The sequence below is a fragment of the Delphinus delphis genome, chromosome 17, assembly GCF_949987515.2.
Source record: "Delphinus delphis chromosome 17, mDelDel1.2, whole genome shotgun sequence".
Classification (NCBI taxonomy): Eukaryota; Metazoa; Chordata; class Mammalia; order Artiodactyla; family Delphinidae; genus Delphinus; species Delphinus delphis.
The window spans coordinates 79001118-79008441 of record NC_082699.1 but is presented as its reverse complement, the minus strand read 5'-3'; positions in this window follow the sequence as shown (position 1 = coordinate 79008441).

Below are 7324 nucleotides of genomic sequence, written 5' to 3'. Positions count from 1 at the left end.
GAGGCACCTGGTCCCCCCTCCGTGCCGCCCTTCCTCTCCCCTGTGAGGGAGGCACAGGGCAGTTACCCATCACCCTTCGAACTCTGGGGGCACAGACCCTCCCCAAGAGCCAGGTAAACACGAGCCTTTTGCATTTGTTTGGGGCTCCAGGGCCTGGCAGCTCAGTGCCAGCAGGGAGGCCACCTAACAAGCGCCCCTGCAATGTGACGTGGCCCTGGCTGTGGGTGGCAGCTGGGGCCTTCCCAGAGCAGACCGCCGCCTGGGCCAGCACGAGCCCAAGGCGATGGGGCTGGCTGGGGAAGCGTGGGGCCCTGCAGAAGGTGGGCGACACTCGCACCTGGCCACAGGTGGTACCTGAGAGGGCGGGGCCCGTGTTGCACCTGACCACCTGACTTGTTTCCATTCCCAGCGGGACACTGGCTTCACAGCCCTGTTTTTTTTTTTTTTTTTGGATCAAAGAAATATTGATTATCTTTGTGAAAGTGAGGGACAATTAGAAACCCGTCCTCACCGTTATAGAGCTTCCAGGCTTTCTTCTGTCCATGAGAGAGGAATCCTATCAGCTGAGTGGTCTGAACATGCTTTTTATTTGCATTTGAGAACGGTTGCTAAATTATCTTTCAAACGAATGGTTCCTCCTCCCACCTCCAGCCGCATGAGGAGGTCTGTCTTCACACTGGTTCATCTTTGTCTCGCTGACAAGAAAAGAGCCTCTCTCCTCATTCCAGTTTGTGTTTCTTTCCTCACTGGTGAGGGGACCCCCTTTTGGTTTAATTATTGGCCAGCAGGATTTCTTCTGGAAGCGTCCTCTCCATCCCCTTTGCCTGAGTTTGAAATGATGGTGCAAATCCTTACCAACTGAGAGATAGGAGCCTTTTATAGATTGGTAGTAACCCTTTGTTATAGATGTCACAAACATTTTTTCAGTGTTTAACCAGTAAACACTGAATATAAGGCTTGCTTGGGCCCCAAGTTCACGTCGCCAGCTCTACAAGTTCCTTCCCTTCGGTTTCTGCCTTTGCGCCATATTTAGAAAGCCTTTCTCTATCCCAGGATTCAGAGATACAAACCCCTCGGTCTCCTCTGAACATTCACGGTTGTAGTTCGGAAATTCAGATATCAGGACGGTCTGCTGTTTACTTTGGTGCGAGGAGCAGGGTTGGGATCCAGGTTAATTTGGGCCCCAAATGATTAGCAAGTCCTTGGCACCCCCTTCTCCCCTTCATCGGAGGTTCTGAGTTCCTGCCCTGCACCGTGTCCCCCTTTCCTGGACTGGGTGCTGGCTCGGCACCGCGCCTCCTGATTGAGTCTCAGCATCTGGGGAGGCGTGGGCCCTCTGATGCTGTGTTTAGAGTTTCCTGGCTACATTCACAGCAGATGCCTTGTGCACCAAGCAGCTGGGCTGCTGTGACTTGGGGCTCCAGCTGGAGCTGGAGCCGGGAGGCCTGGCTCCTCCTCGGTGCCCCCAGCACTGCCGCTCTGCTTCTCTGGGCTCTACAGACCACTCGGGCAGCGTGACTCTGCACAGGCCCCTGAGCGGCAGCCCGCCCGGGGAGGAAGCCCTCGTCAACGAGATCAGGACCCGGTCAGCCGTGGAGAGGAGCTGGTGTCGGAGTGCATCCTCTGCTGCGTCCAGCAGCGCGGCCAGGTGGGCCGCTGAGAGAGGCCTGTGCCCTCGCGGAGGCTCACACCCCCCCCCTGCCACTGAGGGTGGGGTCTTCTGGGCCTCAGGGTCCACTCCGCCCCTTGGCTACCACTGGCCTCTGTAGTCCCTGAAGCCCCTGACCTCCTGGCACATGCAGGGGAAGGTTCCCCAAGGCAGGAGGGAGTCAGGGCACGAGTGGAGGGCAGGTGGGCACACGACCCCACACGTCAGTGCCTATCAGCCGGGCGAGGGCCTGGGCGCCACCTGGAGCCAGGGCCCCGGGGCCCTGGGTGCTCCCGACGACTGGGCGGCACTGGCCCACCTCTGCAGCGCGCAGGAGACTCCTCGGCTCGGGCCTCCTGCGGCTGCTCTCAGACCGACGCGAGGGGACGCCGCCCGCGCTCCGGCCCTCTGTCCAGCGTGAAGGCCTGGGCTGCCGCCGGACTTCATTCCTGTCCCAGATTCTCTGGGGGTCTGGGGCTGATGGACAGGACCAATGGGGAGGGGTCACAGCAGGGCACGTGTGCTTACAGAGGGGGACAGGCTCCAAGCATAGCTCGGCTCTGCCTCAGGGGAACCTGGCTGACGGCTGACCCAGGCACAGGAGATCTGGCTCGGGGTGGGGAGAGCTGTCCAGCCATGGGAACAGCCTGTGCAAAGGCCGTGAGGCTCGAGACAGCAGCACAGAGGCGGGGGAGTACTCTCTGCAGATACTGCAGGGCCAGGCCGGTCTCATCAGCCACATCAAGGGACTGGGCCTCTGTCCTATGGGTAGCTGGCTGCCAGGGGTCAGGCAGGGGTGGGCATGGCCAGAATCCACTTAGAATGAGCGCCCTGGAGGGTTGCTGGAGGGGTAGCATCCTGGCCCTCGCCTTACCCGTTCTGGGAACAAGTTGTGTGTTCTTTGCCTGCCCAGGGGTGACTGCTGGCCCTGGAGATTCCCAGCGGACTTGGCCTCCAGCTCCCTGTCTCAGTCCTGGTGGGGCCCTGGCTGCCCTGTGCACTCTGGTCTCTGTCCCGCCAGCCTTGGGGGTGGGGGGTCTGAGCACTGCGCTCTGCCTGCAGCTCATCAGGAGGGAGAAGGTTCTAGATGCCAGCATCCAGGAGCTCCTGGAGCCCTTGAACCTGGACTTCAAGTCTCCTTTGGAGAAGGTCGGTGCCCAGGTGGGGCTGCCAGGGCTTCCCACGGGTGTGGCTCGGAGACCCCTGGGGGGCTGTGACTGCACAGATCACCCCCCCGTTCCCAAATGCCAAGCCCGGCCCGGAAAGTGCTGGAAAGAGAATGGAGAGGCGTTGCTCATACCTTGGCAGCTCCAGGACACCCAGACCCAACCAGCGGGGCAGGCCACCACTTTCTTTGACGTTCAGATCTGTGAAAACAAAGCCAGCCAGCCATAAACCCTGCTCTGGCCTTCCCCAGCCTAGGAGCCCATCACTGAGAGACAGCAGGTGGGGAGGCAGCCAAGCAGGCACCTGGGCTGGGCCCCTGGGAGCAGACTGTGAGCTGGGAGGCCGGTGTAGATGTTAGAAGACAGGTGGGGTCCCAGGAGAAGTGGGCCACCTCTGGCCCTGGGGACACTCAACTGGGGCATTGTCCAGCCCCTGAGCTGACCAGTCACTGGCTATGGCTCCCTCGGTAAAGGGGCATAATACTGAAGGGCAAGTCCGAGCTGTCGGCAGCCAGGAGTGGGTGCCTGGATCCTGGAGGGGGCCTGGGCCAGCACGCACGTTCACCCGTGTGTCTAACTGGAGCCAGTCCTGGCGCATCGGAGGAAGGGCCACGGGACGTGACACTGGGCAGGCACTGGTGTTGGTTTTTTAACAGATTTGACAGTTGAGGTGTAACTGGCATACCCAAAACTGGACATATTTGAAACGTACAATTTCACACGCTTTGACCTCTCACTGTGAAATTATCACCCAAATCAAGATAATGAGCAGATCCATGACCCCCAAAACTTCCTTGTGCCACTGTGGAACCCCTCCTTCTCCCCCCCTCGCCAGTGAAACCACTATCTGATTGCTGTCACTATAGATCAGCTTGCATTTTATAGAAGCCTGTACTAATGGAATCGCACACACACAGTTACCCTTGCCTGGGGTCTTCTTACTCGGCACAATGAATTTGAGATTCGTCCACGTTGCACGTGCATCAATATCGATAGTTCACTCCTTTTATTGCTGAGCAGTATTTGATTTATGGCTTTCCCACCATTTGCCGATCCACTCGCTGGATCATGGGCGTTGGTTTTGCTCCCAGTTTGGGGCTGTTACACACAACGCTGCCGTGGGATTCATGTAAGGTCTCTGTAGAGACATATGTTTTCACCTTTGTTGGGTGAGTCCCTAGGGGTGAAATGGCTGGGTCATTTCAACCAGTTGCCAAGTGTCCTCCCACCCCTCAGGAGCGAGACTTCCTGCAGCTCCAAATCCTCACTGAGACGCGGTAAGGTGGGTCTTTTAAATTTGAGCCGTTCTAATGGGCTTGTAGTGGTGTCTCGTTGTGGTTTAAATTTTCATTTCTCTACTGACTAATTTGGGGAACATCTTTCCATGTGCGTTTTATATCCTTATATCTTCTTTGGTGAGGTGTGTGTTCAAATTTTATGCCTAAGTTTTAAGTCGCTTTATTTGTTTGGCTATAATCTCTACGTGAGCCCTAATCAGTTATGTGATTTGAAAGTATTTTCTCCCAATTAGTGGCTTGTCTTTTTATTCTCTCACTGTCTCCTCTGAAGAGCAGAAGTTCTTAATTTTGAGGAAGTTCAATTCATCTATTTTGGTTTTTGGTATCGTACAGTTGACCCTCTGCATCCATGGGTTCCACATCTGCAGATTCAACCAAACTCAGATAGAAAATATTTGGGGAAAAAAATTCCATAAAGTTCCAATAAGCAAAACTTGAATTCGCCAGGCTGGCAACTATTTCTATAGCATTTACACAGCATTAGGTTACTTATTACTTATAAGTAATCTAGAGACGATGTCCAGTGTATGAGAGGATGTTCATAAGTTGTGTGCAAATCCTGCACCATTTTATACACTAAGGGACCTGAGCATCTGCGGGGGTCCTAGAACCAATCTCCCACGGATACCAAGGGATGAATCTATCTAGGAAATCTTTGCTGAACCCAAGACGAGAGATTTTCTCTATATTTTCTAAATTACGTTTTCTTCTACAAGTTTTGTAGTTTTAGGTTTAACACTTAGGTCCATGATCTGTTTTTTTTTTTTTTTGCGGTACATGGGCCTCTCACTGTTGTGGCCTCTCCGCTGCGGAGCACAGGCTCCGGACGCGCAGGCTCAGCGGCCATGGCTCACAGGCCCAGCCGCTCCGCGGCATGTGGGATCTTCCCGGACCGGGGCTCAAACCCGCGTCCCCTGCATCGGCAGGCGGACTCCCAACCACTGCGCCACCAGGGAAGCCCCCGTGATCTGTTTTGAATTAGTTTTTATATGGTATATGGTATGGGTTGAGGATGAATTTTTTGCCCGTGGATACCTAGTTGTTCCAGAAGCCCACTTCTCTATTGAATTAACTCTGCACCTGTGTCAAAAATCAATTGACCATGTCTGGTTCTGTTTCTGACCTCTTTATTCCGTTCCACTGATCTAGAACTGTCTTTATGCCAACACCACATTGTCTGCTCATGGCAGCTTTATGATAAGTCTTGGAAGTTGAGCGCTATGAGTCCTTCAACTTTGTTCATCTTTTTCAAAGCCCCTTCTGCTATTGTAGGTTCCTTGCGTTTCCATATGAATGAGAATCAGCAGACTGGCCGCTACTGAACAGCATGCTGGAATTCTGTTTCATCTCTAGATCAGTTTGGGGATAACTGACATCTCAACATTGTTTTACCTTGTGCTCTGTGACCTCTATCCACCTCTCCAGTTACTCAGGCTTCTTTAATTCCTCCAGACCATGCTTCTCATTTCTTGCATATCTTTTGTCAGATCTTTCCAACGTATTTCATGCTTTTTAGACTTTGCTGATGATATTTAAAGTTTTTATTTTCCATAAAAATTAAAAAAAGAAGAAATATTTTAATTTCCAGTTGTGCCCTGTTGGTATATACAAATGCAATTGATTTTTGTATATTGATCTTGTACCTTCCTGCAACCTTGCTCAACTCACTTATTAGCTTTTTGGATTTCCTGTAGATTCCATAGGATTTGATGCATGACTTCTGTGCATAAAGGCAGTTTTATTTAATAAAGTCTTCCTCTCCAATCTCAGTGCCTTTTCTGTCTCATTCTTAACTTCCTGCACACGCTAGAACCTCGAGCACAGTGCTGGCCAGCAGTGGTGAGAGCAGACCTCCCATCTTGCTCCTGATCCGATGGAGAAGGCACCTGTCTTTCCGCTCAAGCATCTGCTAGTTGTGGTTTGTGGTGGGTTTTTAGAAGCTCCTCGTCAGGTTGAAAAACTTCCCTTCTGTTCTTAATTTGCGGAGAGCGTTTATGAGGGTGGAGGTTGGACTTTGTCAAATGCTTTTGCTGTATCTACTGTGATGATCGATTTTGATATGTTGTACTTTCCTTTTCACTTAGTTCAAAATACTTTCTAAATTCAGTTTAGATTTTTAAAAATTTGTTCTATGACTTATTTAGAAGTACGTTAATTAGGTTCTAGTTTAATTCCTTTTTTTGTCAAAGAAAACACTTTATACAAGTGTGAATCTTTTAAAATGTATTAGCCCAGACTACAGCCTGTGTCGGTAAACATGCTGGGCAGGCTGACAAAGGCGGTGCCTCCCACTCTCCCTGAGGCGAGCCCACGAGAACGCCAGCCAGGTGAAGGCGGGGGTAGCGCTGTTTAAATCTTCTGTGTACTCACCAGTTTTGTCTCTTCTATCGGTGACTGAAAGGGGTGTGGAAATCCCAGTACAACTGTAGATTGTCTCTTTCCTGTAGCGGCATCAGGTTTGCTCCATTTACTTTGAAGCTCTGTTCCACAGGTGTCTTAGGACACCTGTCCTCTTGGAGTAGGGACCCCAGAACCACCATCCTCACTACGGGTCTGTTCTTTGCTCTGGAGTCGACTTTGTCTAGTGTTAATGTAGCTTCTGATGGTGTCAGCATCACAGGCCTTTTTCCTTTTAACCTATCTGTGTCTTAGAGTAGGTTTTTTTTCATGGGAAGCATAGAGTTGGGTCTTTGCTCTTCGGATGAACTGCCCATAGGGGGAGGGGAAAGAGGGTCCTCCTGTGATCAGGAGGTGCTGGAGAGGAGGTGGCCCTCCCCTGAGGAGCACTGCCTCCCAGGGACAGAGGTGTGAGCCCCACAGCACCCTGGCAGCATGGACTCAGCGGGAGAGGCTGAGGGCTTTGCAGAGCGAAGACCAGTCAGGTTGTTCCCAACTCAGCAAGGAGGGAGAGGCCAGGCTTGGGAATGGGGCCTGTCTTAGCCAGCTTGGGTTGCCGTAATGAACCACCACAGATATTGCCACTGAGATCCAGACCTTGGCAGGGCTGGTTCGCCTGCGGCCTCTCTCTTTGGCGTTTAGACAGCCATCTCCTCCCTGTGTCCTCACGTGGTCATCTCTCTGTGCGTGTCTGTGCCCTGATCTCCTCTTCTTATAAGGGCACTAGTCATACTGGATTAGGGCCGCTCTCATGACCTTGCTTTAACTTAATCACCTATTTAAAGACCTTTTCTCCAAATACATTCATATCCCGA